The sequence below is a fragment of the Suricata suricatta genome, chromosome 17 (genome assembly GCF_006229205.1).
Source record: "Suricata suricatta isolate VVHF042 chromosome 17, meerkat_22Aug2017_6uvM2_HiC, whole genome shotgun sequence".
Taxonomy (NCBI): Eukaryota; Metazoa; Chordata; class Mammalia; order Carnivora; family Herpestidae; genus Suricata; species Suricata suricatta.
In genome coordinates, this window is record NC_043716.1 from 55,183,880 (window position 1) to 55,199,745 (window position 15,866).

Consider the following 15,866-nt stretch of genomic DNA (forward strand, 5'->3'; position numbering starts at 1 on the left):
AACCACTCTTCTCGGAAAAAAGTGGGCTCTCTGCGTCTCCCTTGCTGGGGCCGGTGGGGTGAGGAGCCCAGCCCAGCCCAGCGGTCAAGGTCGCTGGGCAGACTTCAGAAGGACTCAGCCGCCTGGGGAGCAAGCTGGGTGCCGTGTCGGAGTCTCCTAGCCTGGGAAATGGGAGGGGAAAGGCCGGCTGAGGAGGGTTGGCCCAGAGAGTGTGCAGTGACCTCTCTCCGATGGGCCTTGTATTGTTTCCCTGGGGCCGTGGGGACAAACCGCCGCAGAAGTCAGTTCTTGGGCCGTGTTGGAGGCCAGAAGTCCGAAATCATGGTGCGGGCAGGACCGTGCTCTCTTCGAAGTCTCTAGGGGAGGATCTTGCCTGCCTCTTCTAGCATCTGGTGGCCCCCCCCCCCCCCCGCCGCATTACTCGGCTGGGGGCATCCCTGCTCCAGACTCTGCCTCTGAGGTCTCAGGTCTCTCTCTGGGTCTCATGGCTGTCGCCTTGCTATCCCTTATAAGGACCCTGGTCGTTGGATTTAGGGCCCATCCTAACCCAGGATCATCTCATGAAAGATTCTTAAGTGAGTTGTATCCCCAAAGACCCTTTGCTCAAACAGGGTCACGTTCACAGGTTGCACGTGAACCTGTTTTGGGGGAGGGTCCATTCAATCCACTGTAAGAGCATCGTTGTTACTGTTACCGTTTGTTATTGCTGCCCGTTGGGAGAGAAGATGGGAAAATGGAGAGGAACCAGCCCTGAGGATGGAATCCAGGAGGCGGTGACCCTGGAGGACCACGTGCTCCATCCACACACAGTGGGACGTATCCCTTGGTCTTAAGGAGAACGGAAATCCTGATACCCGCGGAAGACTCTTTAAAAAAATTTTTTTAATGTTTTTATTTATTATTGAGACAGAGAAACAGCATGAGTGGGGGAGGGGCAGAGAGAGAGGGAGATACAGAATCTGAAGCAGGCTCCAGGCTCTGAGCTGTCAGCACAGAGCCTGCTCGGGGCTCAGACCCACGAACCGTGAGATCATGACCTGAGCCCAAGTCCGGCGCCCAGCCAACTGAGCCCCCCAGGCGTCCCCCCTGCAGGTGACTCTTGAGGACACGGAATTCGGTGAGAGAGGCCAGCCACAAAAGGACCAATACCATTGGGTTCCACTTACTGAGGTATCCGGAGGAGTCAAGTTCAGAGAGACAGGGCTCCAGGGACTGGGGGAAGGGCGGGGGGCGTGGGTGTTTAATGGGGACAGAGATTTCATTCGGGAAGACGCAGAAGTTCTGGGAATGAGTGACGGCCATCATTGCACAACAGTGTGAATGTACTTAATGCTACTGAACTGAAACCCTTAAAAAAATGGCAAGTTTTATGTGATGTGTATTTTACCACAATTTAAAAAAAGGAAGAGGGGCCCCTGGGTGGCCCAGTCGGTTGAGCGGTCAACTTCAGCTCCACTCACGATCTCACAGCTCATGAGTCCAAGGCTCCTGCCGGGCCCTGTGCTGACAGCTCGGAGCCTGGAGCTGCTTCGGATTCTGTGTCTCCCTCTCTCTCTGCCCCTTCCCCCTTCATGCTCTGTCTCACTCTCTCAGAAATAAATAAATATTAAAAACTTTTTTTATTTCAAAGAAAAGGAAGGAGAAGAAGAAAAGAGAAAGGCCACGAGGAACCCGGGGCTTTTTTGGTCCCATCTGACTGTGTGGAAACGTGGTCTCGGAGGCAAAGTGGGTGCCCAGCCCTGGGGGGCCTCATGTCGGCGCTTTCCCAGCAGGCCGGGAACAGGCTGCCTCTTCTCCCGAGCGGGACCCGGAGCCCACACAGCGGACAGCGTGAGACTCACGGAGGTCCTGGCTGGTTCCCTAGTGGCCTCCCAACACCCCCAGCCTCGGGTCCCCCCCCTGCCCCGGAGCCTGCTGTGTCTCCCAGACACACCGGCACCTCCTGCCTTGGAATCTGGGGGGCCCGTCACACAGGCAGCTGTTGGGGCTCACTCCAGTCCCCCCAGCTCAGAGTCTCAGGCCCCGGACCTGCCCAGGCCATTGGATGATGCCACAGGGAGCCCAGAAGTTTCCGGACGTGATCTCAGAATTACCCTGGCCGCTTGGTAACATCCATGCTCTCTGGCTTCTTTCCCGCCTGGTCCAGATAGATTCCGTTCCTTGGAATCTGTCGTGGCGGGGTGACACGGGGACTGTCGTGATACAACAGTGGCAAAGCCTTTGTCCACTCATTGCATGTCCCCTCGACATGCTCTCTCCCTACCCTGCCCCCACACCCTTACCTTTCGGCAAAGGCCCCCTGGCCAGGCTCACAGCTTCCAGTTCCCAGGTCTTGCCGCACCTTCCCTTCCTCCTGGGCTGCCTTTCTTCTCTCCTTCTGCCTGGACCTTGAGGGCTGTGGGGCCCCTTCCCCACCATGCTCACCGCCCCCTCTGCTAGCTCTGTGAGTGATCTGAGCCCCCGGGTGGCACTCGGCACCCCATGGGGGCTCCTTCTACTCCTCCCAGCCGGGGACCCCCCTCCCCCAGCCCCCTCTGAGACCCGAGCCTCAGGCAGGAGCTCGGTTCCCCTCCTCAGATGTGACTGAACAGAAGACAGGTGTTCGGGCCTGGCCGGGGGTGGGGGAGGGGCTGGGGGCCCCTTAGGATGCTGCTGTGGCTCAGCGAGGTAGCCCCGCTTCCTGCGGAGTTGGAAGTCAGGCCCTGGCAGCGGCCGTTGCCTCTGGGGCCACTAGAGGGAGACGTTCACAGCCTGGCCTCCCACTTGGCCAAAGCCGCCTGGACCGGCTGCACGGTGACAGGGAGAAACTGTGTGCGGTGACCTGGGCTGCGCTGGCCGTGAGCAGTGGAGGCCTGCACACACTGCCTGGTGGCCTGGCTTCCTGCAGATGGAGGAGGTCTGCTTCCTGGATGGCGGGCAAAACTTAGAAGGGGTGTGTGGGGGTGGAGTAGGGAGGGTGGTGGCATGGGGGCAAGGAGGGCAGCAAATAAGAACCACGATGGCGTTGATGGAGGACACGTATTTGGGGCTTTTCCATGCCACGTGCTGTTCTCAGCATTCTGTGTCTATCACGAGAAATAATCCTATAGAGGGTGAAGGGTATTAACACAATACCCATTTTGGGGATAAAGAAACTGAGGCCCAGAGAGGAACTGGCCGGAGCTTTAAGTGAGGCCAGAGCTGGGATTTGAACCCATGAGGAGGAAGATTTGGGCCCTAGAGCACTAAGGAGGGGAGCTGCGTCAGGGCACAGCCAGGGAGGGGGTCTGAGATAGCCCTTGGGTCCGGCTTTGGATTCCAGCTCCACTGTCTGCTGGCCGAGGGTCCTTGGGCACGACCCCACACTTCTCTGAGCTCCACTTCTTCCTCTGAGCTGGACTGTTGACCTCATGGGGTATTTAGAGGTTTAACTGAGACACAGGATTTGTAAACGGAGGCAGACTCTGGGGCCCTCGCTATAGCCCTTGGCATGTGGCCACAGGGCCTTTGCACGTATCACGTGTGCACCTGAGATGCCCATTATAACACCCTTGCTCCCCTCGCGTGGACTTTCCTTCACTTCCTCCCTCTGCCGCAGGGCTGGCTTCAGAGTATGTGACCCACGGAGGCGCCCCTCGCGCAGGAGGCCCCTGTGCTGGGCTGATGCTATGCAGTGCTCGTCTGAAAAGTCTTAGTACTTTCCGAAGCAGGGGCCTGGCATTTTCATTCGGCACCGGGCCGGCACCTGTGGCGGCCCAGTCAGCTCTCCTGGTCCTTGGCTCTCTCCCTGCATCGGCCCTGAGGCCTCCCTGCCCATCCTGTTCCCCCGGGTGGGTGGAACCCCAAGGCCAATGTGTGGGACTGTCCGCCCCAGCTCCGCACTAGCTGGGAAGGGAAATTCTCAAACTTCAGGGCGAAGCCCGCGTCCCAGCCCCGTCCACTCACCCACCTTCAGTCCAGGCCTCAGAGCGCCCACGGCATCTGCCTCGGGCAGCCGGCGTGGAGGCCTCTCCGCGGGCATCTGTCGCCCCTGGCTCCCGGGCCGGGGACCTGCCCTCTGGCCCGGCGTGGCCGTCCGGGGTGAACGGCCTGTGGGGCAGGCAGTGTTCTGGGAACAAGTCGTTCCCTGGCCAGCCCCACCGGAGGCCCCTCCCCAAGGTCTGCCTCGGGCCCGCGGGCTTTCCCCAGGTGCCGGGGACACTGCGGCAACGGACCATGCAGAGGGGACAGGAGGTGCCTCGGGGACTCTTTCCCACCCGCTCTCTCCGCAGTGAAGTCTGGCTGGCTGCGTCCCTCACACTAGCCCGCGCTCTCTGGTTCCCTCCCAGGCCCGCCAGACTTGTCAAGGGGGACACCATACTTGTCAAGGGCGACACCACAGGAATACGGGGGCCGGCCGCACTCCTGCCTCCCTCCCCCTCCCGCCTTCCTTCTTCTTCCCTCCCTCCTTCCCTCCCTCCCTTTTCCCTTCCTTCCATCCAAGCGCCCTTCCTTCCTTCCTTCTCCCCTCCCTCCCTCCTTCCCTCCCTTCCTTCCTTCTTTCCTTCCATCCGCCCTTCCTTCCCTCCCCTGCCTGCTTCCTCCCTCTCATTTATTCCCTCAACAATCAATTATCAAATGCCTGGGATGGGGCCACCCTGCTGTGGGGAGTGCCTGGTAATCACAGAATGTTAGGGCTCGCCCTGCTCACCCTCTCCGAGCAGACGCCGGCCGCTGTCCCTTCCCCGGTGACCCAGCCGGCCTGGGCTGCTCTCACGCCTCACCGCGTGGTGCAGGAGTTCCGGACACAGATCGGCTAGGCCGATGGCCCCCCAGACGTGAACCCTGGGCTTCTGTTGTGGCTGAGAGGAGGCTCGCTCTCCCAAATGTCTGGGATTTGCACCCAGAGGCACAGGGCCCAGCGCCTGCTCCGGGGCCCCTGTGCGGAGAGCCTGCTGAGGAGGGAGCGGGTCCCGGAAGCAGGGCGCCTCCCACTGGCTCCTCTGGAAGGATGAGACGTTCCGGAACCCTGGAGTCAGTTCGCTGAGCTGATGAACGCCCCTCCCCTCTGTGCGTGCGGAAGCACCCCTGCAGAAGTTGTCTGCATTCCTGAGGGGAGCACCTGCCACAGGGTCCCAGCACTGGGAGGGGGGAACCCACTTGGTTTCTGGAACATTCTGCCTCAGGAGACCCCAGCTCAGGACTCCGGCTGTGGGCCACCCTCTTTTGCATCTCTACAGAACCCCCCTTCCAGGGGGTCCCTAACCATGCCCTCAGGGCCAACAGACACAGGTAATGATGTTTCCAGGGCGGACATCAGTGGTTGCCAAGGTGCCCCAAGGGACAAAGGCCTTCCAGGGCTCGGTGAGCGACCACAAGGGATGGCCTAGGGGGCGGCCAGGGGCCCGAGGCGCCGAGAGGGAAGCAGAGACCCCCGGAAAGCTGGGAGAGGAGCCGTCCAAAAGGTGAGTGTGTAACCCTTCACCATTCACTGCAGAGACACAGCTGGGAATGCGGGACACCGGAGCCTGGGAGGCATCAGGCCCCTGGAGCAGAGTCTCCAGGGAGTGACATGTATGTTAATCTAGGCTGCAAGCCTTGGGCCGTGCGGACAGGCCGCACAGGTGACCCCAGGAAGGGGTCCGTTCGGTAAATGAGGAGAACATCCCAGAAATAAGGTCATCTTGTGGGTCCCGGCTGGGGTCCCAGCCCAACGCCGCCGACACAGATGCCCAGGTGTTGGCAGTGCCAGACGCCCTGGGCTGAGTAAACAGCTTGTAAGAAACCCAAGAAGGCTCTGGAGCACACGCTTGCCCGCCCGCCATACTTTGCAGCCATTTACAAAGAGAAGGCTGCTCCCTGTGTCTACCTTTGCTGCCATGTTCAAAACAGAGAGGTGGGGGCGCCTGGGGGCTCTGTCGGTGAAGCGTCAGACTTCGGCTCAGGTCATGACCTCACAGTTCGTGGGTTCGAGCCCCGCGTCGGGCTCTGCTGGCAGCTAGCTCAGAGCCTGGAGCCTGTTTCAGATTCTGTGTCTCTCTCTGCCCCTCCCCTGCTCATGCTTGCTTTCTCTCTCTCTCAAAAATAAATAAACATTAAAATTTTTTTTAATGAAATGGTGAAGAGAGGCCCATGTAAAGAAATTGTAAAATATGTGTGCGGGTCTCTGCCCCTCCCCCACCCTGTTCCTGCCTCAGAGCCCCTAAAACCCCTTGTAATTTCCTAAGTGATAAGAGTTCTAGAAACATCTTTTGTTCTGGAGTTTGGTCTTTGATCTTTGGAATTTTCCTGGGTGTGATAGGAATGTCCTTTGTTCAAAGTGGATGCCTCTGGGTGGGGGATGGGCCCAAGGTGGGGACTGGCCACCTGAAGGACCCGCCGCGGTAGGGTCTTGGCATCTTCAGTCCCAGCCCCCTTCTTCCCGGGAGCCCCTGATCTGTAGCCAAGTCAGGCAGAAGCGGTGAGTTCCCTGGGACCCCCCCACTGCCTTGCATCCACAGGGAGGGGCAGTCTCCAGGGACTGAGCCCTTCACCCGTGGGGTCTGTCTCCAGGTGGACAGAATCAGAACTGAGTTAGATTGTAGGACCCCCAGCTGGGGTCAGTGTGGGGCAAGCCCTGGGAGAGTATGGCCTGGTCGGAGAGGAAGGGGGAGCACACTCCAAGACCTCCTGAGACCAAGACACTGGCCGGACCGCAGATGGGGCGGTGGACCTCGGCCTGCATGAGCTGAGGACGTGCTGAGGGGGGTGTCTGAGGAGGGAGACCGCCCCGCATGTCTGCAGAGGGGAGGCGAGAAGGGGCTGATGCAGGACAGGCTGTGGAGGGGCTCCTTGCCCAGCATGGGGCCATCGGCACCCACCTGCTGGTCTGCAGCATCACGCCCGGCCTAGGCCCCAGCTCCTGGAGGCTGCCGGCCCTCCCCTGGCTCCGGGGCACGGGGCCTCTTCCGGGTAGGGCTGCCCTGGACCCAGCACCTATGGGTGGCCCGGCGACCCAGCCAGTCTCTGCCCCTTCACGGACAGAACAGCCTCCACACAGCTGCCAGGGTTCCTTCCTGGGAGGTGGGCCCAGGTCTGAGCCCACCAGGGGCCCCCGGTGTTCCAGATCAGCACACGCCTGCTTAGTGATGGGCAGTGATAGTTCTAGAATTTCAACAGAGGTTCCCAAAGGGACCTGTCCACAATAGCGCCCCAGGGTGAGCTGGGGCTCTGGGACCTGATGTTAGCCTGCCCACCTGACAAGTGCCCTGGGTTACTTGGATGGAATGTTCTGGTGGTCATTTGGGAGCTATGTGAAGGTCCCCTGTGCCTGAGCCATTCCTAAGCAAGAAGACCGTTGCAACAGATGCATGTGACAAAGGACGCAGATTCAGGACGGCTAAGGAACTCCCATACGCCGGGGGAGACAAAGACCTGCAGGCATAAAAAAGTCTGGCAAATTAATGTTTATTTTGTTTTTGAGACAGAGAGAGACAGAGCATGAGCAGAGGAGGGGCAGAGAGAGAAGGAGACACTGAATCCAAAGCAGGCTCTGAGCTGTCAGCACAGAACCTGACACGGGGCTCGAACCCACGAACCGTGAGATCATGACCTGAGCTGAAGTCAGATGCTTAACCCACTGAGCCCCCCAGGCGCCCCTAATGTCTGGCAAATTAAATCCCCATTGTAAGGCTCATGCACCAAAGGGCTGAAATTAAAGGGGCAGGAAATCCCTCAGCGGGAGGCTCCAGAGCACTGGGCTGGCTGGGGCATCGCTGGTGGGGACAGGAAGGGATGCGGCCACTTCGGATCCGCATCAGTGTGTCTGCTAGAGTTGAATGGACTCCTGGCCGTGACCCAGTGAAGCCACGGAGCCCTCTGGGTGCTCATCAAAGGACATGGGCTCGGACGGTCCTTCCTACTGTCCGTGATTTCCGAAAGTGGCAAAGGCCCCACATCAGGCAGGAGAGGACCGGACACATCGGTGTCAGCCCAGCCGCGCGGCACCAGGCGCCTGTGATGGAAGCAGGCGGACGTCTTCGCCCAATGCCGAGGGGAGGAAGCCGGGCAGAAGAGGGTCTACCCTGTGTGATTCCTTTCATGTAGAGTGCCCAGCCCGGAAAAATGAGGAGCCTCTTAGGGGTCAAGGGCATGCGTATGGCTGACTTTGGAAGCATTGCTTGAACTTGCGGAGGCTACGAACGTTCTCGGTCCTGACCTGGACACCCAGGATGTCTGCATCTCCTGGATGTAAGTTCTATCTCGATCTATAGGATTTGTAACCCCCTCCCCCCAGCCCCTGCAATCTGCTGCACTCGCTGCGCTGGGTTCAAGCCCAGGGGCGGGCCCAGGTGTGATGGTGAGCACAGCCGCACACAGCCCTTCTGTCCATCTGTCCCTCCGTCTGCCATCCCTCCAGCCACCCAGGGCCAAAACGGTGCCTTTGTCCTGCCCCGCCCCCGCTCCTCCTGCACCCCGAGATCCATCCAGCAGCAAAGCTCTGCCTTCAGAGCAGAACCAGACACCGGCCCTCCTCAGGCCTCTGCCTCTCCCCTGCAGGCCCGAGACCTTCCCCCTGGTGCTCCTCCCCCCCTCTCCGGGGTCTTGGCCCCACGGCCGCAGGAACTGGGCAGCTCCCTCCCCGGGCTTCCCAGGCCCTGCAGGGATTGAGCCTCTGCCCATCTTCCCAGCTGCCCTCTCTGGGCTCCAGCCTCACAGGCCTGCTGGGCACAATCCCAGCTCAGGATACCCCCTGTTTCTTCTGCTAGCATCTTCCAGGCCCCCCACGGCCCCACTTCCTGCCATCCGGGCCTCACTGAGGCCCTGCACTGGCCCTCAGCTCTCAGGGGAAACCTGTGCCCCTGCTTTGCCTGGGGACCCCAGCGTCCCCGGGGGATGAAGAGTGGTGGGTCTAAACCAGTCATCCTGACCACCTACCCTTTTCCAGTGATTGGTCTGGGGTGACCCTCCGACCCAGGCCTGAGGGGAGGGGCTCTGAAGGCTTCAAGAGGCTCAAAGAGAAATCTGTTTTGTTTGCACCCCATTTCCTCTTGCTTAGTGCCCCGTCTTGTGAGGGTGTGATGCTTGGAGCCACGGCAACTGTTTTGTGACCATGAGGAGCATCATCTCCTATACTACAGCGACCACAAGTCTGGATTTGATTTCTCAGGCTGCAGGATTTCCAGCACAAAAATTGGAAAAGTCTGGGCAACAGGATGATTTGTCCCCCTAAACCGGTGACATGACAGGGCAGAAAGAAACGGGCCTTTGCCAACATCCTTGAACTGCCAACCACCTCTGGACGCCTTTGACCTCTGGATTTGTTGTTGTTATACAAACCATGAATATCTTTATGGTTTAAGACTCTGTTTTGTTTAAATTTATTTTTACCATTTTTATTTATTTTTGAGAGATGGACAGAGCATGAATGGGGGAAGGGCACAGAGAGAGAGGGAGACACAGAATCAGAAGCAGGCTCCAGACTCTAAGCTGTTAGCACAGAGCCTGATGTGGGGCTTGAACTCACAGACCGCAAGATCGTGATCTGAGCTGAAGTCAGACGCTCAACTGACTGAGCCCCCCACACGCCCCTAAGTCTCTGTTTTGTTATTTGCAGCTGGAGTCAGGGGCGTGAGAAGTTCACACCTTCCATCCTTTTCCACCTCTTGTTTTGACGCTGTTCCAAGCACTGTGCCCCTGTGACCCCAGGGCCCCCATGTCTGCCACCCCCCCGCCCCCGTCAGGCTGCCTCCCTAGCACGGCCTCCTTCCCCAGGGGTTCCCTGGCTTTCCCTCAGCCACAGACTCGCTCATCTCCGGGTTCGGTCCCTCCTTTACTCTTTCCTTCTGACACTTCTTGTACCTTTACCTGCATCTCAACTAACGGGGGGGCTCACTGTATCTCTTCTTGCCTGCCCGCTGCACCTGCTCCCCCCTCCCAAACTCTGAGCCCCTGGGGGCAGAGAGACAGCAGACTTTTCCAGTCTTCCCCCACCCCCCACCCCCAACACACACGCAACACACACACACCCCATGCTGAGTGTCTTCTTGCCCAGGAAATGAGATCAGGCCCGACCTGACTGCTTTCATTCCTGGGTCAGGGGCCCACTGAACTCCCACCCAGGTCCCGAGGCCACCCTGCAGCTAGAGATCCAGCCAGTCCTCTCCTGGCCCGTTGCTGACTCAGCTCCTTGTCACATGTCCCGTCCAGGGGCCTCTCCCTGGGAGAGGCGCCGCAGGTGGGCGCTGTCTCTCATCTGGTCTTATTTCGCCTCCCCTCTGCGGGCTCCCACCCCTTCTCCCACCCCCCCTACTCCCCCAGCTGCCCCAGCGGCCCTACTGCCTTTCCGTTTTCTGGGCTTCCACTCTTCTCAAAGCCATTGCACCAACGTGGCCCACCCCTTGTACCGAGGAGGTCATGCGACTGAGGAGTCCCCCACCCAGGTCGGGCACAGCGTGGTGCCAGGAAAACACGCCGGTGAGTCAGGAACAGCCGTGGGGCTTGTCCTGCCCTGTTTGCTACTCTCCCTGGGGCCCCACGGGCCCCCACCGTCTCTCTAGACCTCGGTCTCCTCCGAGGTGCCTTTGGGCCAATGCCCCCCATGTGCACAGGATTCAGGAGGGGAGCCTGAAGGGGCCTGGGTGCGCGGCTTCATGTCCAGGCTGGGCACAGGGTCCTCACCCCGGGGACGGACTGGCCAAGCAGGCCTTTCTCGAGCGGCGGCTCCCTTTTCCTTGGGAGCTGCTGCTAGAACGGGGGAGGCGGCCTGGGCTCTGAGGCAGCAATGCTGCTGGGCCCCGGTGGGACCGGAGCCAGTGGGCTTCCAGGAAGGGAAGCTAAAGATACCCCCTTCCCGGCACGGCTGGAGCCCTGAGGGGCCAGGGATCCTGTTCCCCATCGCGCTGTCGCCGGGGGCAAGGGTGGTGACCAAGAGAGCCCTCCCGTGGCTGTGAGGGGCCGGGCGCTGCTGGGGGCTGGAGCCCAGGCCGGGGCATCTACGGAGCCGGTGGATGAGGTCAGGGCGGGGTCAGAGTGTTACTGGAAAGCCTGGTGGCTCTGTCTATCTGTCTGTCTGTCTGCCAAGCTGCCCACTGCATTCTTCAGCCTCCTATTTCCAGGCAGGCTCTGCAGAGGCCCTGGCCGTGGCCTGTCATGAGCCTGGGTGCCGTCATGCCCAAGTTTGGGGTCACTTGAGCTGCTGTCTGGGACAGCGGTTGGGGTGGGCAGCGGGGGTGGGGGGGCAGGATGCCGTGAATGTCGCTGGGCACCTGGGGAGAAAGGATCACCTACCCTGTGCAGTTCTGGGACATTAAGTGACCTGGGCAAGGGGACCCATGTATGTGTGTGTGTGCGTGTGCGTGCACACCCTGCACTGAGACCAGGGGTCCCGGCCTCGGGCTTCCCCAGGTGTCCTAGGGCGTGCAGGCCAGAGTGGAGGGCCTGGGGGAGCACAGAGGGGTGCACCCTGAGGTCAGCCTGTGGGTTGGAGTTTGGATCTGCGCTGCGGGGTCCAGGGAGTGGAGTAGACAAGAGACCCCACTCGTCACTGCTGGTAAGCCAGAAGCGGGGAGAAGGCCCCTCACTGTGCCGCGGCGAGGATACACAGGGACCCAGTGGGGGACTGAGCTCAGCGTGACGCCAGGAGCAGCCCCTCCTGGGCTCTGCAGGGGTGCCCCTGCTGGTTCTGCCCTCCGCCCCTCCTCCCCCTCTGCCTTCCAGAATCCTCCCACGGGGTGCATCTGGTCGACCTGAGCCGCCTGACCCGGTCACCTTGTCCTTCCCGGCTGGGGTTCTAGGCCCACAGGCTCTCTTGCCTGCTCAGAGCTGGCCTTGCTGGGCCCACCAGCCTCTCCCCTAGAAGCACAGGGACCGTTTCCAGGACCTGGAGCCCAGGGCCCTTCATCGGACCGCGGAGATCTGAGCACCCAGCCGGCTTTAGGGGTGGGTCCTCCGCCCGTCATGGGGGCCTCCCTACCACGGCCAGGTTGGGCTAGCCCCCAAGGAGATGACAGGACGGCTCCAGGAAGCCTGTGCAGCAAGGGATGTGAGCCTGGACGCCCCGGATCGATGGGGGGAGGGCTGGCAGCCAGCGAGTCAGCCGGTGGCGTCAGAGCTGGGGTCTCCGATGGCTTGGAGCGAGGTTTCCAGCCCTCGTCCAGGCTCAGCCCTCCGGCCCACAGCCCCACAGCCCCTGCCAGGCACGGACCTCCCCAGACCATTTCCTTCCCTCTTTCCTCCCTTGGCTCCCTGCTCAGCCCGGGGAAGGCGGCCCTGAGGGCGGGAGCCTGGACTTGACCCCTGAGGCATCGGGGGGCTTCTTTCCCAAGGTCTGCCCCATGGGACCTCGGAGCTTCAGTTTCCCCAGCTGGGTGACGTGGGTGACGGTACCCTATGTGACAGTCATGCAGGGTTTCAGGGGGAGAATGGGTGAAGGGCCTGGGCGACAGCAGCACCCAGCTCTATCTCGCCTCTCAGGGTGTCTACAATTATTTTCAGGTTTCAGGTTTATTTTTGAGAGAGAGAGAGAGAGAGAGAGAGAGAGAGACAACATGGGCAGGGGAGGGGCAGAGAGAGAGGGAGACACAGAATCTGAAGCAGCTCCAGGCTCCGAGCTGTCGGCACAGAGAGGGGCTCGAACTCGTGAACTTTGAGATCGTGACCTGAGCTAAAGTAAGGCGCTTAACTGACTGAGCCCCCCAGGCGCCCCAAAGGCCCCCCGTCTCCAAATTGAAGGCGCGGAGAAGCCTCACCTTCATCGAGGTGCAGGCTCAGAGGCGGAGCGAGCAGCGGGGGCCTGCCCCTCCTGCGGGGCCTCAGTCGCCCTGGGGTCCAGGGCCCGACTTTCCTCCCCCAGCTCGGTCCCTGAGGCACGTGAGGCGCGGGCTGGGGCCGGAGAGTCTCCCAGCTGGACAGCTGCCCCACTCCTGTAGTTCTTTCCAAGCCCCCACCAACCCCGGTCCTCCCTGCCATCAGCGTATGGTGGCCAGTCCCCAAGATGGCCCCGCGACCCTGCCTCCCGGTGGCCAGCCCCTCCCACACCGAACCGCGCCGGTCTGTGCTGCGCCGTCCATCTCGGTCTTTCGGCCCCTCGCTCCGGGGAGAGCCGGGCCCCATCCACGAGGACACTCGGACTACCCACGGAGAAGCTCGCGGGGAGAAGAAGGGGGTCTCCAGCCAACAGCCGCGTGAATGGGCCCTCTTAGAAGTGGGTCCTCCAGGGGCGCCTGGGGGGCTCAGTCGGTTGAGCATCCTGCTTCGGCTCAGGTCATGATCTCACGGTTTGTGGGTTCGAGCCCTGCGTCGGGCTCTGTGCTGACAGCTCAGAGCCTGGAGCCTGCTTCGGATTCTGTGTCTCCCTCTCTCTCTGACCCTCCCCTGCTCGTGCTGTCTCTCCCTCTCTCCCAAAAATAAATAAAACATTAAAACAATAATTAAAAAGAAAAACAAAAGAAGTGGGTCCTCCAGTCCCGTCCGGCCTTTGGATGACGGCAGCCACGTGAGAGACCTCAGGCCAGAAGGCCCAACCAAACCCCTCCTGAGATCCCGACCCACAGAAGCTGTGAGCAATAGTGAGCGACGGTTACGGCGAACTGAGTTAGGGGTGAGCCTGTAGTTCAGCTGAAGTTACAACGGGCCCCGGAAACGGTCACCCAGCTCCGGGAGAAGAGAGTGTTGGTCTTTTGTCCTTTTTGGTGCCTCTTCCTTCTGACTCCTCAGACCTCAGCAGGATGCAACACTTGTTTTCCACGCCGTGTGGCCAATCACCGCACACTCAGTGGCTTGAACAGCACGTGCCTCTATTGTCACGCCGCTGCATCAGGTCACAGGCCTGGGGACCGCTCAGCTGGGTCCTCTGCTTAAGATCTCACAGGATTGCAGTTAGGTGGTGCTGGGACTGTGTCCTCATCTGAAGCCCCAGCCGAGGAAGACCTGCTTCCAAGCTCTTTCCAGTTATCGGCAGAACTCACTTCCTCGCAGCCGTGGGACTGAGGGCTGGAGGCTGGGGGCCACCCTTAAGTTCAGAGGCCACTGTTCCTGCCCCCTGGTGCTCCCTTCATCGAGACAGCAGGCGGCCATGCCCCTTCCAGTCTGCTAAGAGGGAGCCTTCCATGATGTGCTACAACCGTGGAGTGGCATCCCGTCCCCTTTCACCATCTTCTGATCCTTAGACCCGAGTCCCAGCTCCTGACTACACCCAGGGAACTACAGAGTGTGCGGCGCCTCGGGGTCACCTTGGGATGTGTCCGCAGGCGCTGATGAGGGCTTTCTGCCGGAGTCGTGCTGGCTCTGGAGAGGGAGGGGGTCTCTGCTCCGTGTGACATGGGCGCTCTGGTCTCAGTCCAGCGCCGGCTGGCTGCTCAGTCACTAAGGTTTTCCCGGTGAGATGGAGGCATCTTGTTTGGCTCACGTCTGGTCATGTGATTTACTCAACTCTAACCCACCGGCTACTAAGTTGTTACTTTGTAGCTCACTGTGCGCTTAACTAGATGCTTCCTTCATTATCTTACAGAGCATCCCAACAGCCACAGGAGCAGGTAGTATTGGTGTCATTGACTAAATCTTTTTTTTTTTTTGTTTATTTATTTTCAGACAGAGAGAGAGAGAATAGGGGAGGGGCAAAGAGAGAAGGAGATAGAGAATCCCAAGCAGGCTCTGCACCATCAGCACAGAGCCCAATGTGGGGTTTGAACCCACCAATGATGAGATCATGACCTGGGCCAAAACCAAGAGTCAGAAACTTAACCAGCTGAGCCCCCCAGAGCTCCGTGACCAAACACCTAAGGAGAATGGCCAGGGCACTCAGCTAATAACTACTAGTCAGGACCGTGGAAAGCCAATGTACGCTGGCCAAGGCCACAGACAGAGGTCAGCTCGCATGGTGAGACCACACAGGAGGAGAGGGAGGCTTCAGGCACAGTTGGATCCAGCTTCGCAGGCTGTGTACCCTGAACATGGCTCTGCTGTCTCTCTGTCTCTGTGTCTCACCTTCCCTGCTGGCTTCACCCTTGGGCAGGCTCTCCCTACTGGTGGCAAAAAAATGGCGACCACGGCTCAGGAAGAGCCCAGGCTGGCTGGGCTCAGCCTGCTTGGGTCTTGTCCCCGTGTCTGGAGCATGTCCTGATCCGAAGGTCCTAGGTCATGTCCCCTCTCCCCCCCTTCCAGGGGGAGATCAGTCCCATCGATGAGCCACAGAGACCAAGAACGCTGAAGGAATGAAAACCAGGGAGCTCTTACTGGAGAGAGCGGGGGTGGTGCTAGCAGGCGAGGCAAGGGGTGGCCAGTGCGAAGACAGAACTGGATTCTGAGCCAGTTCCACCGGACACCAGGGCCACGCTGTCAGTCCGGGGACCTCCTGTGCCACCGCCGGGACAGGAAGCAGAGGTGAGATTCCAGGTGTGGCTGCGATTCGGTCCCAGGGCGCTGACTCCCAGCTCCCTTGTGGTCACAGAGCTAGCAGGAGCTTCTGTTTTCTGGGTTACTGTTTGGGGTGCATTCAGTGCTTTACTCTTTAAGCAGTGCCAGGAGGCAAGGCTGTGTTACCATTCCCATCAGTCAGGGCAAAGGCTGGGGCTCCGGGGGGCACAGGGGTGGTCACAGTCCTGCAGGCCGGGTCCATGCCGCCTGACTCTCTCAGTGAGAGGAGAGACGGGGCCCCGGGAGGGGCCGGCCCCAGCTTCCTCGTCACCCTTCCCCTGCCCCGGGCACCTCGGGCTCCTCTCAGCTTGCCTCTGCTTAGGTGGCATTGTATCTTTGAACAGGTAATATATTTAAAAAATTTTTAATGCTTTTTATTTATTTTTGAGAGACAGAGAGAGACAGCTGGAGCAGGGGAGGGTCAGAGAGAGAGGGAGATACAGAATCTGAAACAGGCTCCAGGCTCTGAGCTAGCTGTCAGCACAGAGCCCGACGCGGGGCTCGAACCCACGAAC

The 15,866-nt window shown here is 60.1% G+C and overlaps 1 long non-coding RNA gene across 1 annotated transcript; it reads left to right on the top strand.

Moving 5' to 3' along the window:
- Window positions 1–6,292: 6,292 nt before the first annotated feature.
- Window positions 6,293–9,298, top strand: LOC115283015. Its single transcript, XR_003904847.1, has 3 exons — window positions 6,293–6,418; window positions 8,044–8,187; window positions 8,996–9,298. It is a non-coding gene; the product is annotated as an uncharacterized LOC115283015 (long non-coding RNA).
- Window positions 9,299–15,866: the final 6,568 nt, after the last annotated feature.